The following is a 22087-nucleotide window of genomic DNA, read 5'->3' as shown; positions in this document are numbered from 1 at the left end:
ACATCAGATATGTTATTATTCCTCCACCTTAAAGCCACACCAAAAGAATTATGCAACAGTAGAAAAAGAAGCTCTAGCCCTGGTTATCTCCCTTGAGCATTTTGAAGTTTACTTGGGAACATCACCTCATCAGATTACAGTATACTCAGATCACAACCCTTTGACATTCATTAATACCATGAAGGCTAAGAATGCCAGAATACAGAGGTGGGCCATTAGAATTCAACCTTTTTCTATTAAAATCCTACATATAAAGGGCAAACATAATGTAATTGCGGATGCTTTGTCCTGCCCTTAAACCAGTTGCACCAGTATGCCCTTGTTCTAACTTACGCCTAATATTTCCTTTTTTGCCTACAGTTATGTGAATGAGTGGTACTGTTTACAGTTTAGTTATGGAGGATGAAGCTTGGAGACCAGTTGCTGTGTATTTACATCTTGCTTGAGAGACAGTATTCGTGTCACCCAAGGCCAAGAGAGAAAACCCAATTCTGTTGAGGCAGATGTCTGTCGTCTCAACAATATCCTCCTTGAATACCTTCAGAACACATGAAGAAGATTGTCTGGGACGAATTGGCGGTGAAATGTATATCAGTCTTACTATATTGGTATTTCAGTTCTTCTACTGTATCTAAAAGATTCAGGATTATTTTTGTCCTATTGTCAGTGCGACATTTGGTCGTGGAGAGGGGATGTTACACCCTTTTGTTCAGTTTAAGTAGACTGTTTCTTCTTGTTATTATCACAATGGTATACTTTTACATGTTATTTTTGCTATTTCATTTAATATTATATTCAGGAGTAATTCCATTAGTAGCTAAAATGGATTTACTCGACTTTATAATATTATCTGGTCGTATTACTTAGCTTTGTATTTAGGTAGGTCATTTAATTAGTGTCAACTGCTGGTGACCTGGCCAAGCACCAGTAGGTGTTTTGAGCTGCTCAACCCCTGCTCTGACCGAGACAAAGTGGGCTGGTAAAGCCTCACAGAGTTCAGTTCATACCTTCCTCTGGACCAGGAAGGGTCGAGGGAAGTATCCACCTCTAAACCACCATTCGCCTCCCTAGAAAATCCCAGGAATTTTCGGGAACTTACTGCTAAGACTTATCTCGGTTGGAGAAGGCGGTTGAGAAGCTCTTAGAGAAAGTGAAGCCAAGTGAGCAAGCCTCTGTAGTGTATGAGGACTTATTGTAAAGTGAACCCTATCATAAGAAATCTATTAATGTGTTCGAGTTTTTAGGCAACGCCTGTGCATGTGCATATACTAATATTTCGTGACTCACTCAGAGCCATTTGTAAATACTTGACCTAGTACTGTGTTGTTTTAATGAGGAATGGTAAAAGTATTCTACTCATAGTGCAAAATATGAGAAGGTGAATATAAGTGATTATGACTATTAATAAATTAAATAGAAACTAAGAAAATTCCTTTTCCTCTGAAGTGAGTACCTAGACATACTAAGTTTATTTTGTTAAGAAAAGCACTATAACCCAGGGACCAACTGACTATGTTCGTAACACCCATGCACTCTGCCCCAAGGCCAGACTAATGAAACTCCGTGTTCATCAAGAACTATAAGAAACCCCTATCACGTGCTTTTACCATCCTATGGAGAGGGAGCATGGACACGGGGGTCGTCCCACAGTTACTAAAAACAACAGACATAGCCCCACTCCATGAAGGGGGCAGTAAAGCAATGGCAAAGAACTACAGACCGATACCTGGAGTTTACCTGGAGAGAGTTCCGGGGATCAACGCCCCCGCGGCCCGGTCTGTGACCAGGCCTCCTTAGGTCAGTGTCCCAGGATGCGACCCACACCAGTCAACTAACACCCAGGTACCCATTTTACTGATGGGGAACATAGACAACAGGTGGAAAGAATCACGTCCAATGTTTCTACTCTGGCTGGGAATCGAACCCAGGCCCTCACCGTGTGAAGCGAGAGCGTTAACCACCAGGCCACCAGATAGCACTAACATCCCATATAAAAATCTTTGAAAGGGTCCTAAGAAGCAAGATCGCCACTCATCTAGATACCCATCAATTACACAACCCAGGGCAACATGGGTTTAGAGCAGGTCGCTCCTGTCTGTCCCAACTACTGGATCACTACGACAAGGTCCTAGATGCACTAGAAGACAAAAAGAATGGAGATGTAATATATACAGACTTTGCAAAAGATTTCGACAAGTGTGACCATGGCGTAGTAGCACACAAAATGCGTGCTAAAGGAATAACAGGAAAAACTGGTAGATGGATCTGTAATTTCCTCACTAACAGAACACTAAGAGTAGTAGTCAACAGAGTAAAGTCTGAGGCGAATCGAATTGAATCGAAGAAGACGACGAGAGCTGTCGTGAGATGGGAAGGAAGAAGGATAAGGAAGGATGGAAATAACTGGAAAAGGATGGGAAGGAGGGGAAGAGGAGGAATCAAGGCAAGTGGCCCAACCACTTTGGGACATGTGGTACTGAAGTACTAGAGGCGTAGATGGAGAGGCTTGAATGATGTCGTTACTTGGCTCTCTAGGAGAGGATGGCGAAGGCAGCGGCAGGAGCTGAGAGTGTCAGGCAGCAAGCAGGATGAGTTAGTTATTCTCTTGATCCGGTTGTCAATGCTTTGAATTTTGTTCTAGAGAGTTGTGTCACACATATGGGAGAGCTGTAGTGTCTAGTGGCTAACGCGACGTGCTGGAGTTTTGAGACTCTCTGACTGCGGGTTCAATCCCGGCTGGGGTATGGTTTGTTTGCAATCGTGTCATTATGATTTCGTGAGTCATGTTGACGGCAGTGAAGGGACTTGAGCTAGAGTTCGTCACGGCCACGCTAGCTGGAGATTCGTCTGTAAAAACTTGCATTTGTGGTCACATTGGTGCCTGTGCTAACCTTCCTATGGTGTAGAAATATACCTAGTTGGACGAATCTTATTGTGGCCAGCTGGTCTAGTGGCTAACGCGACGGGCTGGAGTTTTGAGACTCTGACTGCGGGTTCAATCCCGGCCAGGGTATGGTTTGTTTAGCTGTAGAAGAGTTCGTTGGTTTGGAGTTGGTGGATTATCTGGTTGACGGTAGGGAATGGCTTTTCATCGGTGGTGTGCGTTGCAGTGTTGTCTTGGAGATGTTGGATGAATTCTAGGCGAGTCATTGGGCTGGGGTATTGTGTCGTGGTGAAGAACATGAGTCCTTTGTGTCAAACCCACAGTGTTCCAGGTAATCGACGTGAGTGAGGTCGAGAAGGCGGTGGTGGAGTTGAGGAAGGTGGTGTTGATGGCGGAGGTAGGGTGTTGAGTGGTGTTGAAGGTAGAATTGAAGATTCGTTGTCATCTTCAATAGACGAATAGGAAGATGTTTCTGGTGGCAAGGCTTCTGATTGGTTGGATTCATTGAGGTGTGGTGGCGGTGGAGGCTCCTCATTGGACGTTGTTGTAGTGAAGTCACTAGATGGTGGTGGTGATGGAGCTTCTGCAGCAGAGGTGGTGATTAAGTCCTTGGTGAATTTGAGAATTTCTTCAGAAGGTGGAGATGCTGCAAGTTTAAATGATGGCATGTTATTTAATGCAAATAACTCGTTGATGGTAGAGTTAAATGATCCAGGTACAGCCATGTTTTGCATGTGAGCGTATAGTAGACAATAGTGGATCTTCGTTACGTCACATGTTGGAGGAGTGATGGTGGTGGTGGTGGAGGCGGGCTGAGTAGATGCCTGAAGTAATTTTGTAGTGTCTGCTTGCAACTTTGCAATTGCGGCATACGTTGGTGTGTTGCTAGTAGGTTTTTTCTTTGCTGCATCTTGTGTTTTCTTCATAATATCCTTTCTAGTAGGACATTTTGCTGCCAGTGTATGGTGATCATTACTTTTACAGTTTAAACACGCTGGTTGTGTTGGAGCAGCAGCGGTACAGGAACTGAAGGTGTGTCCCTCACTACCACATGTAGTGCAGAACTTCTTGTCTTTTACTGGACATGCTTTGGTGGTGTGAAGATAAGAATAACAGTTCCAGCAATGTTGGATGTAGTGGTATCTCTCTGCTTCTATGTAGGTGGGACTGATGTAGTAGTAGTATACAGCCAGACCTTCGTTCAGAGCAGTGGCAGCCATGTTCACGTCGGTGAAGGTGACCTTGAGCATAGACGATGCATTCGGGATTTTGGTAATACTGTCAACAGTAGCCCAAGTATTTTGTGTTTCAATGGATGACTTGAGTTCAGCAATTGGTTGAGAAGTCAGAATCTTATCCAGTTTTTTTCAGGAATACTGATTTCCTTGCCCTGAGGGCAGAAGAAGATGTAACAGTAAACCCTTTAGCAGTAAGAGTAGTGGTGGCTTCTGTAGTGAGTAACTTCTCTGCTTCAGCATCATCGTGACACAACAATGAATGCTTCTTTGAGTGACAGAATAGCGTTGAATTTCACATGCAATGCTCCCTGCACAACAGTACCACAACGGTACCACTGTTTGGCTTGATCTTTACACGATTTGCGTAGCTCAACGTGCAAGTCAAGTGAAGACAACTCTGGTAAAGGTTCCCCTCCCCAACGGGGATCGTAGGGAGATTGAGTAAGTAAGGAGAGCTGCTATGACCTGCCGAGGCGAGAGTCAAAAGCAGAATCTGTCTGTATTTCAATCTGAGGCAGCTACGGTGAAAAGCTCTGCTCTGCAAGGCACAGTACTCGCTCCCATCTTGTTTCTCTTCCTCATATCTGACATAGACAAGGATGTCAGCCACAGCACCGTGTCTTCCTTTGCAGATGACACCCGAATCTGCGTGACAGTGTCTTCCATTGCAGACACTGCAAGGTCCAGGCAGACATCAACCAAATCTTTCAGTGGGCTGCAGAAAACAATATGAAGCTCAACGATGAGAAATTTCAATTACTCTGATATGGTAATCATGAGGAAATTAAATCTTCATCAGAGTACTAAACAAATTCCAGCCACAAAATAGAGCGAAAAACCAACGTCAACGACATGAGAATGATCATGTCGGAGGATCTCACCTTCAAGGACCATAACATTGTACCAATCGCATCTGCTAGAAAAATGACAGGATGGATAATGATAACCTTCAAAACTAGGGATGCCAAGCCCATGACGACACTCTTCAGGTCGCTTGCTCTATCTAGGCTGGAATATTGCTGCACACTAACAGCACCTTTCAAGGCAGGTGAAATTGCTGACCTATAAAATGTACAGAGAACCTTCACAGCACGCATAACGGAGATAAAACACCTCAATTACTGGGAGCGCTTGAAGTTCCTGAACCTGTACTCCCTGGAATGCAGGCGGGAGAGATACATGATTATATACACCTGGAAAATCCTAGAGGGACTAATACCGAACTTGGACACGAAAATCATTCACTACGAAAGCAAAAGACTCGGCAGACGATGCAACATCCCCCCAATGAGAAGCAGGGGTGTCACTAGCACGTTAAGAGACAACACAGTAAGTGTCAGGGGCCCAAGGCTGTTCAACTGCCTCCCAGCATACATAAGGGGGATTACCAATAGACCCCTGACTGTCTTCAAGCAGGCACTGGACAAGCACCTAAAGTCGGTACCTGACCAGCCAGGCTGTGGCTCGTACGTTGGATTGCATGCAGTCAGCAGTAACAGCCTGGTTGATCAAGCTCTGATCCACCATGAGGCCTGGTCACAGACCGGGCCGCGGGGGCGTTGACCCCAGGAACTCTCTCCAGGTAAATTCTAGGTAATACCAGACCCTCAGCCCAACACTTCTGAGGTGGCCAGAGTGGCCACAACAAACCCTCAGCCCAGCACCTCTGAGGTGGCCAGTGTGGCCACAACAGACCCTCAGCCCAGCACCTCTGAGGTGGCCAGTGTGGCCACAACAGACCCTCAGCCCAGCACCTCTGAGGTGACCAGTGTGGCTACAACAGACCCTCAGCCCAGCACCTCTGAGGTGGCCAGTGTGGCCACAACAGACCCTCAGCCCAGCACCTCTGAGGTAGCCAGTGTGGCCACAACAGACCCTCAGCCCAGCACCTCTGAGGTAGCCAGTATGGCCACAACAGACCCTCAGCTCAGTACCTCTGAGGTAGCCAGTGTGGCCACAACAGACCCTCAGCCCAGCACCTCTGAGGTAGCCAGTGTGGCCACAACAGACCCTCAGCCCAGCACCTCTGAGGTAGCCAGTATGGCCACAACAGACCCTCAGCTCAGTACCTCTGAGGTAGCCAGTGTGGCCACAACAGATCCTCAGCCCAGCACCTCTGGGGTTGCTAGTGTTACTTCCCAAAGGCAACTCAGCAAGAGGAGATTATCATTTTCCATGCGTTATGATGATGAGGATAGTGAAAGTGATATAAGTGACGATGATGAAATCGATTTTATGCCGACAGACGATTCGTCGAGTGAAAGTGATTATCATTTTTCCCCAGTGAAACGTACTTTTGATGCGTCGTACCCTATGTTCAGGCAGTGTGCCACATGTAGTCGGTGGCAAGGGTCGTGGCAGGTCACGATCCGAAACCCCTGCCACTGATAGTGATAGTGATAATGCTCCACATAAAATTGTCACACTATGGTATAAGAGGGCACTCCCTCAACTACCTCAAGTCATACCTCAGCAACAGAAGCCAATATGTGTACGCAAATGGGGTAAACTCTTCTGCACAGCCAATTACAGTTGGTGTCCCACAGGGAAGTGTCCTTGGCTCTCTTCTCTTTCTCATTTATATAAATGACCTACCAAATTCAAAGTTTATTCTCTATAAGGATTACAATGCTGAGTTTACAGAATTTGGTTATTGTGTGGTTTACATGTAGTAAAATAATGATTACAGAGTGTACCACTAGAACATCTAGCATGGCTAGGCATTTCGGGCAGACTTAGTTTAATTCTTAATTTTAAAATATTAGAAATTATGAGGTAAGTTGGTATTATGGCTCAGTGACTAAATACTAGTTTGTGAGTTTAGCAATGTGAATGCTTTTGTTTTGGCACAGTACATAGTTTCAGTATTGGAGTATCACAGGATTCATAATTTTAAGATTGAGATTAATATTTCTGTTTATGGTCAAATGGGTGAGTGAGTGTAAGTGTTAACCACCAGGTGGTATTCGTGTAGTTAGTTGACGGGGTGTATCAGGGAGATAAGATGTTTTCTAATGGTAGTTTTGAAGGTGATGAATGTGTCTGCAGTTCTAGAGTTCTCAGGTAGGGTGTTCCAGATTTTAGGGCCTTTGACATACATTGAATTTTTGTAAAGGTTTAGTCAGACACGGGGAATGTCGTAGAGATGTTTGTGTCTGGTGTTATGCCTGTGGGTTCTGTCACAACTATCAAGAAAGCGTTTTAGGTCAATGTTGATATTAGAGTTTAAGGTCCTGTAGATGTAGATTGCACAGTAGTAAGTGTGGATGTACTGAACAGGGAGTAAGTTTAGATCTATGAAGAGTGGGGGGGTGTGCTGCCAGGGATGGGATTTAGTGATTATTCTTACTGCAGCTTTTTGTTGGGTTATTATTGGCTTTAGGTGTGTTGCTGCAGTTGATCCCCAAGCACAAATAGCATAGGTGAGGTATGGATAAATGAGTGGTATAGTGTGAGAAGGGCATTTTGCGGCACGTAGTATCGTATCTTGGAGAGGATCCCAACCGTTTTGGATACTTTTTTGGTTATGTGTTGGATATGGGTGCTGAAATTCAGGTTGTTGTCAATGTATAGGCCTAGGAATTTGCCCTCATTATATCTAGTAATTAGAGTGTTGTCGATCTTAATGTTAATTTGTGCATCTCCTGCTCTGCTACCAAACATAATATAGAAGGTTTTGTCAGTGTTAAGCGTAAGTTTATTGGCTGTCATCCAAGTCGATATTTTGATCAGCTCCTCGTTAACAATGGTGTTGAGGGTGGCAAGATTAGGGTGAGAGATGACATAAGTCGTGTCGTCAGCAAAGAGAATGGGTTTCAGGTGTTGGGATACGTTTGGAAGATCATTTATGTATATGAGGAAGAGCAGGGGACCAAGGACACTTCCCTGCGGAACTCCAGTATCAAGTGGCCGTGTTGTTGATGCTGTGTCTTTAATGGTGACATACTGATACCTATTAGTAATGTAAGATTTGAAATAAGCAAGTGCATGGCCTCTTATACCGTAATGGTCAAGTTTGTGGAGTAGGATGTCGTGGTCTACTGTGACAAAAGCTTTTCTTAGGTCAATAAAAATTCCTAGTGGATATTCCTTATTTTCCAATGCTGTGTAAAGCAGATCTAGCATTTTTATGATTGCATCATTAGTGCTTTTATTTTTCCTGAATCCAAATTGGCAGGGGTTGAGTATGTTTTGTGCCGTTATCAATGAATATAGTCTCCTGCATCGCAACTACTCAAACCCACACTATTTGCAGATGGCACTACATACCTCTACTCTCACCCGAGCCCAGTCACGCTAGCCAATACTGTAAATACCGAATTACAGAAAATATCAACCTGGATGAGGACCAACACACTTACTCTAAACATTGACAAAACCTTCTTCATTCAGTTTGGTAACAGAGCTACAGATGTGTCTCTTAACATAATGATAAATGGATCACCTATCACAAAACTCACAGAGGGAAAATTCTTAGGAATCCACCTTGATAATAGACTCAAATTTCAAACACATATACAACAAATTTCCAAAAAAATTTCCAAGACCGTAGGCATACTATCGAAGATACGGTACTATGCTCCACAGTCAGCCCTCCTGGCCCTATATCACTCATTTATTTACCCCTATCTCACCTATGGAATTTGTGCATGGGGCTCAACAACAATAAACCATCTCAGAACACTAATCACCCAACAAAAGGCTGTAGTCAGAATGATAACAAATTCCCACTACAGGCAGCACACTCCACCAATATTCAAAACTCTAAACCTACTCACCATACAAAACATCCATACTTCTTATTGTACCTATTACGTACATAAAACACTTAACTCTGATATAAACCCTCCCCTCAAACATCAACTTGCCAACCTCAACAGAACACATGACCATAACACAAGGCACAGATCACTCTTTGATGTTCCTCGTGTCCATCTCACACTATGCAAACACTCAATGCACATAAAAGGCCCTAAAATCTGGAATTCATTACCTGTAAATATAAAAGAAACACTGTTTATCAATTCAAGTCTCTTCTCAAAAATCACTTACTCACCCACAACTAAATAAATACTGAATAATCGTATCTCATAAATTGTATCTCATAAATTGTATCTCATATATGTATCTCATTATTGTATCTCATAAATGTCAACCTGTGACCCAATGAAACTTTGTTACTATTTAACTTCATTACCTAACATAATACTCCATTCTACTGATTCAATTCAATTCAATTCAAAGTTTATTCTCTATAAGGATTACAATGCTGAGTTTACAGAAATTTGGTTATTGTTTGGTTTACATGTAGTAAAATTGTGATTACAGAGTGTACCACAAGAACGCTTAGCATGGCTAGGCATTTCGGGCATACTTAGTTTTATTCTTAATTGTAAAATATTACAAATTATGAGGTAAGTTGGTATTATGGCTAAGTGACTAAATACTAGTTTATGAGTTTAGCAATGTGAATGCTTTTGTTTTGGCACAGTATATAGTTTCAGTATTGGAGTATCACAGGATTCATTATTTTAAGACTGAGATTAATATTTCTGTTTATGGTCAAATGAGTGAGCGAGTGTAAGTGTGAACCACCAGGTGGTATTCGTGTAGTTAGTTGACGGGGTGTATCAGGGAGATAAGATGTTTTCTAATGGTAGTTTTGAAGGTGATGAATGTATCTGCAGTTCTAGAGTTCTCAGGTAGGGTATTCCAGATTTTAGGGCCTTTGACATACATTGAATTTTTGTAAAGGTTTAGTCGGACACGGGGAATGTCGTAGAGATGTTTGTGTCTGTTGTTATGCCTGTGGGTTCTGTCACAACTATCAAGAAAGTGTTTTAGGTCAAGGTTGATATTAGAGTTTAAGGCCCTGTAGATACAGATTGCACAGTAGTAAGTGTGGATGTACTGAACTGGGAGTAAGTTTAGATCTTTGAAGAGCGGGGGGGTGTGCTGCCAGGGATGGGATTTAGTGATTATTCTTACTGTAGCTTTTTGTTGGGTTATTATTGGCTTTAGGTGTGTTGCTGCAGTTGATCCCCAAGCTCAAATAGCATAGGTGAGGTATGGATAAATAAGTGAGTGGTATAGTGTGAGAAGGGCATTTTGCGGCATGTAGTATCGTAAGTTTTGTCAGTGTTAAGCGTAAGTTTATTGGCTGTCATCCAAGTCGATATTTTAATCAGCTCCTCATTCACAATGGTGTTGAGGGTGGCAAGATTAGGGTGAGAGATGACATAAGTCGTGTCATCAGCAAAGAGAATGGGTTTCAGGTGTTGGGATACGTTTGGAAGGTCATTGATGTATATGAGGAAGAGCAGGGGACCAAGGACACTTCCCTGCGGAACTCCAGTATCAAGTGGCCGTGTTGCTGATGCTGTCTTTAATGGTGACGTACTGATACCTATTAGTAATGTAAGATTTGAAATAAGCAAGCGCATGGCCTCTTATACCGTAGTGGTCAAGTTTGTGGAGTAGGATTTGGTGGTTTACTGTGTCAAAAGCTTTTCTTAGGTCAATAAAGATTCCTAGTGGATATTCCTTATTTTCCAATGCTGTGTAAAGCAGATCTAGCATTTTTATGATTGCATCATTAGTGCTTTTATTTTTCCTGAATCCAAACTGGCAGGGGTTGAGTATGTTTTGAGCCGTTATAAATGAATACAGTCTCTTGTACACGAGTTTCTCAAAGATTTTGGATAGCAATGGTAAGTTAGATATTGGCCTATAGTTGTTTAAGTCTGTAGGGTCACCACCTTTATGTATTGGTGTAACCCTTGCCATCTTGAGTAGTTTCGGGAAGGTGCTAGTCTCTATTGACTTGTTAAAAAGTAATGAAATAGCATGCGAAAGGACATGGGCCGCTCGCTTGTACAGTAATGGTGGGACATGAGACAGATTCCCCGAGTTATTTTTAAGTGACTTTATGATCCCAATGACTTCCGTGGGCTCAGTTGGTGCAAGATAGAAGGAATTAGGGAAATTACCATCTAGGTAGTCCCCGGCATGGGCATTGGTATGTGGGATTTTACTGGCGAGATTAGATCCTATGTTTGAGAAGAAGTCGTTTATCTTGTTAGCTGTGTCAGTGGGATGTAGTGGTGTTTCATTAGGTTTAGTTAGGACAATATTCTTGTTTTTTCTCAGTTTGTGGGTCCCCAGAATCTGAGAGAGTGTTTTCCAGGTCTTTTTTATATCTCCTCTAGTGTCTGTGAATCTACTGGAGTAGTATAGTTGTTTGGCTTTTTTTATTACTTTGGTGAGAGCAACACAGCAACACAGCAACAGCAACACAGCACAGCACAGCAACACAGTAAATGACCATATGATCTGTCTTTGTAATACTCATTTGTACTTAATTGTTATCTGTTTTACAATAATTTTTGTACCACTGAATATATCATTGCTGTGGAAATTTATTTGGTCCCTAAAGTTCCACAGGACAGATCCAGCATGGCCGTAATGGGACGGCTGGGCTGGCTGGCCCTTAAACCCTCCCAAACAAACAGCATTCTCTCTATTTTGGTGTGGATTGTTGGTAGGCATTTATTTAATTTATAGATTTACCCTTCAGGGAAGGAGTAGGTAGTTTTACTGTTAGTACACTAATATTAGGTTTTCTAATGCAACTGTAGATAATAATAATGTAGACCTAAGACCTTAACATAGGTAGTAATAGGCCGATAATGTAGGCAAACACTAGGTTAAGTTAGCTAGGGAGAACTGGCAGCCCTAGCTTGAATGATGAGGCGCGGGTCTCAAAGACACAATAGCGTGCTTCTTAAGACAGACACCAACTGGACAAGACGTGCCGTGATCAGCAGACGGTACCCCCCACGTGTCTTCACATTTGAGACCTGGGGAAATCTGGTAGAGGCACCTCGATGTACCGTAGATGACCTCCTCTGTCAGGCCATACAGTAAGACAAGACCTCCACTATATCTCGTAGATTTCTGGCCAGTGTCTGGGGAGATTGTGAGTGAGTTTTATCTGTGGGCTCTATGTGCAACAGGCAGAGCATGCCCAGTAAGTACCAGTGTCTCTTGGCAGTCTGGAAGCTAGTGTCCGTGTCTGCATAGTTATACTAGGAGATACATACCCTCTTGGATATAGGAATTTCTGAGGTGCAGGTAGGACACTAATAATGATTGAATATTGCAGGAATTAAGGCTCCCGGTTGCACGTGGTTTCTGAGGGGAAGTTCAAAGGGGCTAAGGCTAAGCTTAGGAAAGTTGAAGATCAGGATATATGCTGCAACACCAAGTAAGTTAGTCGTTTACATGTGCATGCAGGCGAGTTTTCTTGCAACACCAATCATTTGTGAAAATCTGTCCTATAAGCCACTTGTGAGGCTGAGGTACCCACCTCAGAGCTCGGTGCCAACAGAGTTTGCCAGGGTAGGTGACTCACTTGGAGGCAGCCCACACAAATTTTCACAAAAGTGGGCCTTCGAAAACCGTGATGTGAAATAGCTAGGTTAAGCTATCTTAGCTAGGCCACAGTTAGGAACCAGTTTAACAGAGTTAGGTTAAGTTAGCACACCTAGGCCCAAAGTTACACAGAGCTAGGCCAAGCTGACTATACACAGAAGTTATTTGCAGTAATTTACAGGCAGGCCAGGTAGGCTAGAGAAGCTTGTGAATTTAATTATTTACAGTGATTACAAGTAATCCAGAGTAGGAGACTTGTGTGTTAATTACTTACAGTGGATTTGCAAGGTAGCCATAGTTAGGCTAGGCTTGTGCAATATTTACAACAGTTATAGTAGCTAGGACAGATTTAACCTAGTTATTATTTGCAGGGATTTCTAAAGCTAGGTTAAATTAAGCTATAGCACACTAGTTAGGTTAGGATTTACCTTATCCAACCATCCACGCTAGACAGAGTAAACTGGGCAGTTAGGCCAAGCTGTTTACATACATTATTCATTTACTGTTTCACAAGTTGATTTGTTGAATTTATTTGTGTTAACCAAGTGATTTTAATTTGTATACTGCACTTTTTATTGTGTGATTTGCATTGTCTTTGATTCATTTTAATGTGGGATTTGTGAATTGTACCTGAGACTAGGTTAAGTCCTGTAATTATTTGCTGGCATTGTACAGGAAAGTGCTAGGTTAAGCTTTCACATCGATACACATTTTGATTGGGATTTGAGAGCTAACAGTGTACATTTTAAGTCAGAGTAGAGTCAATATAGCAAAGGGAATTGTTAAGCTTGTTGAGAAGCCTTAAGACTCGTTCATTCTTACCTAACACCGTGACGTGCTGTGGGGTGGACTGGGTAAAGTACAATTACTGTCACACTCCTCATTAAACTTCGACAATGGCAGATGGGGGTTCAGGAGAGTCTGGTTCAGTGTTAACAAAATTAAAACGATCAGTAGCGGCATACAAAGGACATCTGAACAGAATGCGTAACAGGTGCAAGGCTACTTGCCAACGCAGTAACGTAGACTGCGATGATTTGCAAGACTGCTTGAAGAGTTTGGGGGAAAAATGGGAAGCCTATGAACAAGCATTCTCAGCATATGAGCTACAGGCTATTGAGGATAATGAATCCCAGGATAGTCTTCAGCAGGCTCTGGACGAATTCACTAAGGATGATGTAGATTGTCATCAGGAAATGAATATGTACAAAGATTAGTTAAGTACATTAAAGGCTAGTATTCCAAGGGTGGTGTTGAACACCGCAGGTACCCCAAACAACCACACACCTGTCAATATGTTGCCCAGGTTACCCCAGTTGAATTTACCAACGTTCGACGGAACCTTAACAGAGTACATTGCTTTCTGGGATCAGTTTAAAGCCCAGATAGATGACAGGAACGATTTGTCAGATGCCGTCAAATTGCAGTATTTGCGGTCGCAGCTCAAGAGTAAAGCCTTAGACCTGGTCCGGCACTACCAGATTACTGACACTAATTACCAACATGCCAAAGGCCAATTAGAAGACATGTTTGGCAACACTGAGGAGATAAAGGTAGCTTTACTTTATCGGTTGTTGGATCTAGAGGCTTGCCGACATGACCGTCAAAGCCTAGAGAAGTTCCATATTGAAATTATGAGCTTGACAAATAGTTTCAGAGATCTGCATGATGAGGATGATTCAGAATGGGTCCTTAGCCAGGTGATTCAGAGGAAACTGGCTAGCACTACAGTGCATGAGTTGCACTTAAAATATCGGACGAATAGGTTCACGATAAAACAAATTATTGAAGGGTTAGGGGATCTCATATCTCACCTGAGCGTAGGTCAGGGGGAGAAATTACCTACCAAGAAGTCGGTCAACTTCCCCAGACATTCGAGAGATAGACCTAAACCACCTCCTACTAGGGTCGGCACGTATTATGCCCAGGGCGAGTCCTCCACCCACAGGGCCAAGGGAGAAGCCACTAAAGTGGCCAGTAAGAGACAGTGCGTGTTTTGTGAAGAAGAACACGCTAGTTCAGGGTGTCCGAGCTTCACCACCTATAACAAAAGGATTCAGCGACTAAGGGAGTTGAGACTTTGTTTCAAGTGTTGTGGAGAACATTTTGCCAGGGACTGTAGCGCCCAACTCAATGAGTGTTGGGGCTGCCGGAAAGGTAGGCACCACAGTGCACTGCGTCCTAATGACACCAGATCACCACAAGCTAAGGAGAGCAAACCACAAGAAATGGTGGAGAGCAAGGACGAGTTGGAAGCAGTGATGAGTGTGGTGAGTGCTGCACCGGGAATTTGTTCTGGGGAGCAGTTTCAAGGTTCGGTGGCCTTGCCCACCATAATGGCTGTGGTTACGAATGGGAAGAAGTCTGAAACGACCCGTTTGTTCTTCGACAGTGGGGCACAGAGATCCTTCATTACAGAGAGTCTAGCAATTAGGTTGATGCTGAAGACAGGTGGTAATGTTGACATGAAGGTGGAAGGGTTTGGTGGGGAAGTCCCACACAGGTCTTATCCAGTAGTCAATGTGACGGTCAGGTTAGCCGGGCATCGAGGGGAAATTTCAGCCTTGATAGTGAAGAAGCTGCCCAATATCATTACCACTAAGGGACTGGCCGCAGCAGTCAAACATTTGAGGGAGTTAGGTGTGAAGCTAGTGGAACCAGACATTGCTACAGACAACGTTAGTAATGTGGGAATCTTGGTAGGAGGAGATTACATAGACGAGTTCGTGTCTACGAGAAGGGTTATCAAGGAGGGTGTTGGCCTGTACAGGACTCCAGTGGGGTACATCGTAGGAGGCAGGGTACCAGCTCATTTCCTTGTAGCCCCGGGAAAGGAGGGCTCCGGTATTACAGCGACTGAGGCTGTACTGGTGATGCGGATTGGGGTACACGAAGGTCTGTCAGAGACGCAAGTTGGCACATCCGACAGTAAGCCGGTCCATAAACTATGGGACCTGGATGTAGTAGGGATTAAGGGTGACCAGCCACCCCCCGAACACAAAGAGACGTATCGAGATTACTTGAACCATGTGCAGTTCAGGGACGGGCAGTACTGGGTGCGACTCCCATGGAAGCCGGGACACCCAACGCTGCCCACTAATTTCAAGAAGGCACGGGGTCAGTTGAATTCATTGGTGAACAGCCTGACCAAGAAGGGTCTGGTGGGGAAATATGATGATATTATTAAGGAACAGCTGGCCCTTGGGTTCATTGAGAAAGTGCCCAATGCCAGCCCTGGGAAAAACACCCATTATCTTCCACACATGGCAGTCACCAAGGAGTCGGTAACTACTCCCATCAGAGTAGTCTTCAACTGCAGCTCGCAGGCGAGTCCCCGAGAGCCATCGTTGAACGACTGTCTGCTCACAGGGCCCTCCCTGATGCAGAAATTAGCAGATGTGTTGTTGAGATTCAGGACAGAACAGTACGCCTATGCGGCAGACATTAGCAAAGCCTTCCTACGTATTGGGTTGCAGCCACAAGACAGGGACTACACAAGGTTCTTGTGGTTGACTGACAGGGAGGTGCCCAAGCAAGGGTATGATACCTACAGATTCAGGGCAGTGTTGTTTGGTGCCACTAGTTCACCATTCTTATTACAGGCTACCATAGACTACCACCTTGTGAACTGTAACAGCCCGCTTAAAGAATTACTGAAGACCCTATTTTATGTAGACAACATGCAAGGTACCACCTCAGATGAAAGGCTGTTGATGGACATTTACCGAGAGTCTAATCAGGAGATGCTCTCGGCTAACATGCCACTGAGAGAATGGGTGACAAACAATCCAACGTTGCGGGCATGGTGGAACGTGACTATGCTGGCTACTCAGTACCTGAGGTAACATCGGTGTTGGGATTGGAGTGGGAAATCAAGGAAGACAGACTTAGGCTAAAGAGGAAACCTGATGGGGAAAAGAAGCTGACCAGGAGGTCTTTGCTGAGCAAAGTGCAGACTGCCTTCGATCCTTTGGGTTTGTTGACACCCATCACCATTCGAGGGAGGATGCTAGTGCAACAGACCTGGGAGCTGAACCTAGGTTGGGACGACCCACTGCCAGAAACAGTCTGCCAAGAGTGGGATCTGGTTAGCAAAGATCTAGCAGAATTGCATGAGTTCATATTCCCCAGGTCCATCAGGTGCACCGGGCGGGACTATGACTTGCATGTCTTCTGTGATGCCTCCTCCAGGGCCTATGGGGCAGTAGCGTATTTGGTGGCCGGGGACCAGGTCAGTCTGGCCATCAGTCGTGCGCGGGTGACACCCCTGAAGGATTGCTAGATCCCAAAGCTAGAGCTCACGGCAATGTTGCTGGGAGCAAGACTGGGTAAGTACGTAGAGGAGGTGTTGAGTAATCTGAGGGTGACACACACCTATGTATGGACAGACTCGGAGGTGGCCTTACAGTGGGTCCAGAATGACAGGTCTAAGCTCCCCTATGTCAGGAATCGGGTGAAGGAGATACGGGAACTATAGTCAACGTCAACAATTCTGTACGTGCCTACAGATCAAAACCCAGCCAACCTGATAAGCTGAGGGGTGACACAAAAAGCTGAGTAAAAGCGAGATTTGGTTCAAAGGCCTAGACTGGTTACCGGCAAGGGATTGCTGGCCGGAGCAGAAAATTGGGGAGACAACCAGCAGCATAGTACACTTTGCGGGGGAACCCGACACTGAACTATTTGACCCCAGGTGCTACTCCTCTTGGAGGAAACTTATAGGAGTCACGGAAATGGTATTTCGATTTGTGAGGAAGCTGCATGACAAGGTATGCCAAGGTCGACAATTATCTCTCGTGGGTCCCAGAGAATATTGGATAAGGCAGTACCAAAGGGAGAAGTTTCCAGGAGTGCTGGAAGTACTGGTGACCAGGCAGCAGGTTATGGCGTCGGGATGTGTGTCCAATGACGACTCAGGGAACAGTAAATTGGTTTACTCTTTGGGATTGTTCCTAGATCATGCGGGGCTAATAAGATGCAGGGGACGAATACAAAACTCTGAGCTCAGCTATGGGGCCAAACATCCTGTGCTACTGGGAAAGGAGGGATGGGCATCAGAGCTATTGATACAAGATGCCCATCAGAGGACCTTACATGGGGGGTTTGGAGATACCCTCACCTGCCTACGTCAGAATTACTGGGTACTGAAGGGTCGAGCTGCCGTCAAAAGGGTGCTGAAGAGTTGCACAGTCTGCTGGCGGTACGATGGGAGGACCCTACCATACCCAGGTATGGTAGGGTACCCGCTGCCTCAGGAGTGGGTACATAGTGACAGGCACTTTGAGACTGTGGGAATAGACTATACTGGGGCTATCATATTGAAGAACCCAGGAGATGATAGGGTGGGCCCTCAGAAAGTATATGTCTGCCTGATTACTTGTGCCACTACTCGAGCTGTGCATTTGGAGTTGGCAGAAGATGTGTCAACAGAGACTTTCGTGAAGTTGTTCAGGAGGTTTACAGCCAGATTCTCGTGCCCGCGATTGATTATCTTGGACAATGGCACAATAAAGTTTTCAGGAATCTTAGGGACAATGGAGAAGTACGAGAACACCTGAAGAAAATAGAGTGCGAGTGGAGGTTCATAGCTCCCAGGGCGCCTTGGCAAGGGGGATTCTATGAACGTATGGTGGGCACAGTCAAAGGGTGCATTCGGAAGGTCTTGCATGGCAGGAGAGTGAGCTTTGATGAACTGAGGACAGTGTTAGTTGAGATAGAGGCAAGAGTCAATAACAGGCCTCTGACCTACTTACAAAATGGGATTGACGAGCAAGAAGCTCTCACCCCCAATCACATGCTGTTTGGAAGGAGGATTGAACCCTTCCCTGCAATTCTGAGTCAGTCTTCCAAGGAGCTGGATTATTATGGGCCAGATGGTCCCCCCATCAATGAAGAGCTGCACAGGAGTCACAACAGACTGGTGAACATCCTGGACAAATGGAACCAGGTGTGGCACAGGGATTACTTGACAACCTTGTGGGAACATTTCTATGGTGCCGACCCCGAGGCAAATAAGATGATGCTAAGTGAAGGGGACCTGGTGCTAGTAGAATCCGAGGCACCCAGGGCATACTGGCCTCTTGGCCTGGTAATGTCGACCCACCCAGACAAGGCTGGGTGGTTGAGAATGGTGAAGGTGAGAATGAATGGTGTCGAGACTATAAGACCCATCAACAGGCTTTTACCTCTCGAGGTCCACATGGTGGGACCGGGACATGAGAAATTAGACCAGAGGCTGACCAAGCTGAGCGGCCGGACGACCTGTCGAACGGCGCTCAAGTCCAGGGCCCACTGGGAGGGCCTGTGGGAGGCAGACTTGATCTAGACTTAGCACCTACCTTCGCCGGCGGGAGGATGTGGAAATTTATTTGGTCCCTAAAGTTCCACAGGACAGATCCAGCATGGCCGTAATGGGACGGCTGAGCTGGCTGGCCCTTAAATCCTCCCAAACAAACAGCATTCTCTCTATTTTGGCATGGATTGTTGGTAGGCATTTATTTAATTTATGGATTTACCCTTCATGGAAGGAGTAGGTAGTTTTACTGTTAGTACACTAATATTAGGTTTACTAAGGCAACTGTAGATAATAATAATGTAGACCTAAGACCTTAATATAGGTAGTAATAGGTCGATAATGTAGGCAAACACTAGGTTAAGTTAGCTAGGGAGAACTGGCAGCCCTAGCTTGAATGACGAGGCGCGGGTCTCAAAGACACAATAGCGTGCTTCTTAAGACAGACACCAACTGGACAAGACGTGCCGTGATCAGCAGACGGTACCCCCCACGTGTCTTCACATTTGAGACCTGGGGAAATCTGGTAGAGGCACCTCGATGTACCGTAGATGACCTCCTCTGTCAGGCCATACAGTAAGACAAGACCTCCACTATATCTCATAGATTTCTGGCCAGTGTCTGGGGAGATTGTGAGTGAGTTTTATCTGTGGGCCCGGTGTGCAACAGACAGAGCATGCCCAGTAAGTACCAGTGTCTCTTGGCAGTCTGGAAGCTAGTGTCTGTGTCTGCATAGTTATACTAGGGGATACATACCCTCTTGGATATAGGAATTTCTGAGGTGCAGGCAGGACACTAATAACGATTGAATATTTCAGGAATTAAGGCTCCTGGTTGCACGTGGTTTCTGAGGGGAAGTCCAAAGGGGCTAAGGGTAAGCTTAGGGAAGTTGAAGATCAGGATATATGCTGCAACACCAAGTAAGTTAGTCCCTTATACATGCCTGCAGGCGAGTTTTCTTGCAACACCAATCATTTGTGAAAATCTGTCCTATAAGCCACTTGTGAGGCTGAGGTACCCACCTCAGAGCTCGGTGTCAACAGAGTTTGCCAGGGTAGGTGACTCACTTGGAGGCAGCCCACACAAATTTTCACAATTGCTTAGTTAATCTTAAGTTAATTAATCCTGCCCATAATGCTCTGCATGCAAGTGGCTTTGGCATGCTGCACTTTAATAACTGTATTCCTTTGTACTTCACTGTATCATGTTCAAATAAATAAATAAATAAATAAATAAATAAATAAAGGTGAATATGCTGGGATGGAGGAAGAGGGGGGTGACATGGTGCCTGGACCTCGTGGCACGGTGGGTGGGCAGACAAAGGACTGCCCGGCACCCTCTCAACCATGTGCTGCCTCCTCTCCTGTCCCCCCTCCTGCTCCCCCACGCCCCATGCCACAGGTCCACCCTGCACCATGTGACCACGAATGGAACTGGACAGAAAGTACACCATTTGTGATACATCCTTTCAATTTTGATGCTAGTGGAAGTGACATCATGCCACACTGTCCCATCACAAATGAATCTACAGAGTTAGACTATTTTCAACTATACTTTGATGAGCCGATAATGAATCTAATTGTTACCCAGACCAACATGTACTACCAGTATACAATGTTACCCAGACCAACATGTACTACCAGTATACAATGTTACACAGACCAACATGTACTACCAGTATACAATGTTACCCAGACCAACATGCACTACCAGTATACAATGTTACCCAGACCAACATGCACTACCAGTATACAATGTTACCCAGACCAACATGTACTACCAGTATACAATGTTACCCAGACCAACATGCACTACCAGTATACAATGTTACCCAGACCAACATGTACTACCAGTATACAATGTTACCCAGACCAACATGTACTACCAGTATACAATGTTACCCAGACCAACATGTACTACCAGTATACAATGTTACCCAGACCAACATTTACTACCAGTATACAATGTTACCCAGACCAACATGTACTACCAGTATACAATGTTACCCAGACCAACATGTACTACCAGTATACAATGTTACCCAGACCAACATGTACTACCAGTGTACAATGTTACCCAGACCAACATGTACTACCAGTATACAATGTTACCCAGACCAACATGTACTGGCAGTATACAATGTTACCCAGACCAACATGTACTGCCAGTATACAATGTTACCCAGACCAACGTGTACTGCCAGTATAGAATGTTACCCAGACCAACATGTACTGCCAGTATACAATGTTACTCAGACCAACATGTACTGCCAGTATACAATGTTACCCAGACCAACATGTACTGCCAGTATACAATGTTACCCAGACCAACATGTACTGCCAGTATACAATGTTACCCAGACCAACATGTACTGCCAGTATACAATGTTACCCAGACCAACATGTACTACCAGTATACAATGTTACCCAGACCAACATGTACTGCCAGTATACAATGTTACCCAGACCAACATGTACTGCCAGTATACAATGTTACCCAGACCAACATGCACTACCAGTATACAATGTTACCCAGACCAACATGTACTGCCAGTATACAATGTTACCCAGACCAACATGTACTACCAGTATACAATGTTACCCAGACCAACATGCACTACCAGTATACAATGTTACCCAGACCAACATGCACTACCAGTATACAATGTTACCCAGACCAACATGTACTGCCAGTATACAATGTTACCCAAACCAACATGTACTGCCAGTATACAATGTTACCCAGACCAACATGTACTACCAGTATACAATGTTACCCAGACCAACATGTACTGCCAGTATACAATGTTACCCAGACCAACATGTACTGCCAGTATACAATGTCACCCAGACCAACATGCACTACCAGTATACAATGTTACCAAGACCAACATGTACTACCAGTATACAATGTTACCCAGACCAACATGCACTACCAGTATACAATGTTACCCAGACCAACATGCACTACCAGTATACAATGTTACCCAGACCAACATGTACTGCCAGTATACAATGTTACCCAGACCAACATGTACTGCCAGTATACAATGTTACCCAGACCAACATGCACTACCAGTATACAATGTTACCCAGACCAACATGCACTACCAGTATACAATGTTACCCAGACCAACATGTACTGCCAGTATACAATGTTACCCAAACCAACATGTACTGCCAGTATACAATGTTACCCAGACCAACATGTACTACCAGTATACAATGTTACCCAGACCAA

Source organism: Cherax quadricarinatus, chromosome 20 (assembly GCF_038502225.1).
Source record: "Cherax quadricarinatus isolate ZL_2023a chromosome 20, ASM3850222v1, whole genome shotgun sequence".
NCBI classification, from domain to species: Eukaryota; Metazoa; Arthropoda; class Malacostraca; order Decapoda; family Parastacidae; genus Cherax; species Cherax quadricarinatus.
The sequence above is the reverse complement of the archived record's forward strand: the minus strand, read 5'-3'. Positions refer to the sequence as shown.